This window comes from Mus pahari, chromosome 16 (assembly GCF_900095145.1).
Source record: "Mus pahari chromosome 16, PAHARI_EIJ_v1.1, whole genome shotgun sequence".
Taxonomy (NCBI): Eukaryota; Metazoa; Chordata; class Mammalia; order Rodentia; family Muridae; genus Mus; species Mus pahari.
Window position 1 is genome coordinate 53966931 of NC_034605.1, and position 5231 is coordinate 53972161.

The window sequence follows — 5231 nt, forward strand, 5'->3', positions numbered from 1 at the left end:
TTTTTTTTTTTTTTTTTTTTTTTTTTTTTTTTTTTTTTTGTGGCTTTTGTTGTTATTATTTCTGTTGTTTACTCTTTAATCGTAAGTACTTTTAAAATAGAACCCAGGTCCTTGGTTCACATGGAATAATAAAGATGTGTTTTTAGATGGCACATTGGTCCATTTGTACACACCAGTCATCGGGATCTTAGTACATGGACTTAAAAGGCAACAATACATCAATGGTTTGTATATGTGGTGAATTCCCGCAAGAACAGTGCATTTGTATTAGAAATGTAAGTTTTTAGTATGGCCTTGTTGCCTTCTATCAAGTTCTCTGGGACTTTTTAATTTTTATTACTATTGTTGATACATGATTATTGTCAGAAGGCCTCTTCTCCCGTCCTCACTCCCTCCCTCCTCCTGGTTTTCCCCACAGAGAATGTTAGACCAGTATGGCTTCTTGCCTTGATCCTGTTGTGGCAGTGTCTGTTCTTGCTCCAAGTGTGCTATACACGCAGGTTTATTCCCTCCGTGGCCTCCGGGCTTTGCATGTCTATATGTGTGTCACTGGGAAGGTCATGCATGCTGGTTCCGGGTGGATCGCAGCTCTTCGCCATCAAGTGCATTCAGGAGTGTTTCTGGGAGGTTGCTTGAAGCTGAAATAGAACTGAAATGCAGTTGGCTGACTAGCCAAACATCTGCTTGCTCTTACTTTGTTTTGGAAGAACCCTGGTAGCTTGTCAGCTGGTAGAAAGATGGCTTGTAAAACCAGTTTCTCATGGAGGTTGGGCCTATCTGTGACAGTCTTGGCTACTGTCAAGCAAACACCAGAGGCTTGGCCAAGTGTAGTTACAATTACCTAGTTGTGGGTGCTTCCTGATGCAAGAAATCCCTGTTCGAGGCGCATGGTTATTGGCTCTCCATTTAGTCTTCACAGAGGCTGACCGCCTTACGATGCTGGGTGGTCACAACTGCTCACCATGTGAACATAGTACCTCAGTTCTGTCCCTGGCTGCAATGGCCATGTGCTCAGTGTTTTCTCATAGGTATCAGGGACAAGCTTCTCAATGCAGTATGATATACCCTAGTCTTTGGTGCCTCTAGTATATGTGACCAGGTTTTGTCCTGCATGTAAATCTCCGAGCTGAGTCTGACTCTCACAGCCCATACTGTTATCTTTGGCACAAGTGGGTGTGTGTACGTCCTGCGTGCACTAATGGTGCAGAACATGGCATGGTGACTAGAAAGTAAAACTCCTTTTGAAGTGTCCCAAGGACTGGATCAGTTACAACCCGTCTGCCACTATCTGATGACTTGCATTGTGGTTTTCTGCAAGCCACCTAAGTTAACTTTGGTTCCCTGTGGACTCCCGGCCTGGAGGAGTGACATGATGATGGGGATGACTTTGATCACTATTCCATTTATTGCCTTTACATAAGGTTGAGGGAAGGGGAAGGTTTGGTTTGTCTGTCTTTTAATTGTTTTTGTTTTTGTTTTTTAATTACCCCATCCCACCCCCTTTCTTTTGGTGGCTTTCACCACCCTTAACGGTGACGGACTCCTGGGCCTGCCGCCTTGGACTTCCCTTAGGCTCACAGTTCAGATCTGCATGCGTTGCTTGCATTGTTCTGGTATCTGAATGTTGATTCCTCATTTAGGAGTTCAGCATTAATTTCCAAAATTTTCATGGGGCTTGTGGCAACACGGGCCGTGAATCTGTGTATAAAATTTACTGGCCTTCTTCACTTACCTGCTCTAGTATCGTATCGTGTGTGCGTGCGTGTGTGACGTCAGGCTGCCACGTAAACTTCAGAGAAGAACCTTAAAGCAGACCATCCATTTTTGCATGCTCTCTTCTAAGTAGAATGTTCAATGTAACTAACTAAAATTGCATGTCAAAGAGACCTAGGTTCTTTCTTTCTTCATTTCTTTCTTTCAGTTTGCTTTTGGTTTCCTGTATATTTGCTTACTGTGCTGTTCTAGTGGTTGTAGGGTAAAGACGCACTGGTGAAGCAGTCGTAGCGCCGACAGAAGGTGATTCCAGTTGTATATGTCACGCAGCATTCGAAGGGACTGTGCACGCTCTAAAAAATCACAGTTGCTTCTAAGCCAGATTTCATTTCTATTCTTGTTTTATGTGCCAAATCCCAAAGTGCATTGGGCCTGAATCTCTGAACACTGTAGACCCATTAGAAGGAAGATTGTTCTGATTGTCACAAATTGTAGTGCCTGAAAACACTTAACACTGATTGTCTAAGAGATGAAAGTCCTCCAAAGATGACACAGGAAAAATACTCCAAGTAATCATGGTCGAAATGTCTGTGTTCCTTGGGAATGCTGCGCTCTCTGTATTCTCCATCATTGGTGCAGTTCGAACGAATGAGTAGAGTTCAGAGGTCTTCGTGTTCACATTTAAAACTAGATAAATGACCTCATTTTCTTGAGCTTGAATTCATTTTTAATTTTAATTTTATTTTATACAACGTGTAGACGGTTCCCTGTTCTCTGCATTTAGAAGTATACACAGTACAACTCTGTTAATTCTGTAAGTAATTTTTATAATTATGATGTATCTCTTATCCTTCCTTAAAACATTAAAAATAAACCCTTTATGTGCAACTTGTGGCTGTGAACTTTGTGCTGCTGTGTTGAATCTGCTGAAAGGGGTGCTGAAGTCAGGCAGTGTTTCCACCACATGGAAATGTCAGGGTTGATAGAAAAAGGAAATGAAGGTGACCGCTTGAGCGGTGACAGTAGTGCGTCATCTCAGATCTGTTGATGTTTCAATTTGACATTAATAAGAAATGTTAGTTAACCCTGACTTTTAAACTTCAAGCAATCACTGTATATAGAACTCGGTACTGTGTGTGGAATGTTTTTATACCTACCCATCCTTCAAATATTGCCTCCAGTACTTTTGTTCTTAAAGACCAATCGTCAGGACTTCATAGTGTAAGATGCTATTAGCACCTGTGCTCTGCCCCGTGGGACTCTGAATCCACACAGTAAGTAGAGAATGAACAGTGTTCTTAAATAGATTCTTTTTTAGTGTCTCTGTGTTTATCGTGACGAAGGTAAACTGTGTTTAAGGCTAAGGTGGGGAAATTTCCTGCATTCTTCCGCTGTTAGAATGGTTGTGTTTGATGGCTTCAGGGCTTGGTGCTACTGGGGTCACAGTGAGTGGCTGCAGCCAGGCCTGTCAGAATCTGGGGTGGGGGTGTAATAAGGGGATGGGGTGGGCCCTGCAACTCCGTCTGGCACATGAGTCACTGTCTGCGCTGTGTACTGAAGATACAGCTCGGTGATTATTTTCTGGAAAAAAGTAATAAAATTTAGTCTGAAGGCTGGGCACTCCTAGCCAGTGAATCGGGTATGTATTTAAGTAAGCTGTGGCTCTGTGGAAGACTCAGAAGCTAAACTGATAAGAGCATTTAATACTAATGAGGCTTGAGGAGATGCTTGCTTTGCAAGGGCTTTGCCGACAACTGCCTTGGAGTGTTTTGTCATTTTATTACTAATAACCCTTTTCTCCCTCCTTTGGAGAGAAAGACAGAGCAAAGCATGGAGACTGTCCAGTATTTTAGAGGAGTGTGGACTTTACCCTGTATTGTCTGGGTCTCTTGAGGCCTTGGGATTAATCATTAATTACTTCGGTAATCAGTACTTTAATACCTCCTGAATCAATTTTTTTTTTTTTTTGGTACTTGGGAGTTGATGGTTAGAAAGATAATGCATGTTTATATGCCTGTATTTTGAGGTAAAGATTCATGTTAGCCCAGGCTGGCCTCAAAACCATAATTTTCCTGAATGCCTAGGTTACAGGTGTGAGTCACCACCACCCCTTGCAAGGAAGTACGTTGAACTTGATCCACAGTTATTCTTGGTCTCTAGAATGCAGGCGTTTTGTTTCTCTGTAACTTTAAGAACTGGTTCCAAAGTTGCTCTCAATTTATTTGCTCATTTGGTGGCTTTGCGTGTATTTTGTGTGTGTACTTGTTAGTGTGGGTAGCTCCGGTGGCGCCCAGAAGTGGAAGGCAGGTGGGTTTGTCTTGATTGCTCCCTGTTGTATTTGACACCGTCTCCTACTGAAGCTTCCAGTCTCTAGTTCATCTAGGCTGACTGGCCAGAGATCATCAGGGATCCCAGCCTTCTCCCTCACTGTTGGGGGTCACACCAGGGATCCCAGCCCGCCCATGTCTTCTCCCTCAGTGTTGGGATTGCAGATGTGTGCAGCCTCCTCTGACTTTTTACATATGTTCTGGAAATCCCAACTCAGGTCCTTCTCTTATAGAAGACACTTTCTAGACCATATTCTCTCCCCAACCCATTTTGGATTTTGGACACCGGATTTCACAGCCCAGGCTGATTTCAAACTCCTAATCCTCCCGAGTGCTACAATTGCAGGCATGCGCCATCATGCCTAGTACAGTGTTATTTTTAAAGCGCCTGTATCGTGAAGGATATTTCTTAGGTCCACCACATGCCGCCTTACTTACACTTAATTTTTATGCTGTGCCCACACCGGTTTCCAGCTACAGTGTTTGAGAGAACCAGTCATTCCAGATCGACAGCTGTCTTTAGATTGGTGGAGACTGGAGCCAATAAGCCACAGGAGGTGGGTCTGATCTGGGGGCATGAGATTACCTAAGAAAGATGGTCTCTCTGCCTCATTAGGTGAGCTCACAGTTCCTGCCCACCCAGCACGGAGGATCCTCTACCTGCATGGCGTTTGCTGGCACAGTGGTTGAATAGGCTAGCTCATCCTGATTCTTGCAGTGTCATGGCTCCTTTCACTTTGTATCTCTTTAGAGAACTAAGTTTTAGGTATGCATGAACTACCCCGAGTCCATCATAAGAATGGCCAGTTATACCTGACTTCAGAGTTCGGTTTCATTAGTAAGATACTCGTGTCAGACCTGTGGAAGCTGACTGATGAGAAAGGATGTAAGGCCAAGTTCAAACATTGAAGTTCACATAGATGGCTGTGGCTGTTACTGCTGACTCCAGACTGGGGCGCGCACAACTCTGGATTGGTTTTATATCCAGATTCAAACACTGGAAATAGTTTTGAAATTTTAGGACAGCCAGGAAGAGGGACAACACCTGTAGTTTTGTTGATACAGTTGCCCTGTGTCTCGGTGTTGTATTAACTATGGTTGTGTGCTGTTTACTGGGGACCTGGGGCTTTTTTTTTTTTTTTTTTTTTTTTTATTTTTTTGGGTTTGTTTTTTATTAAAGGTTGTTTATTT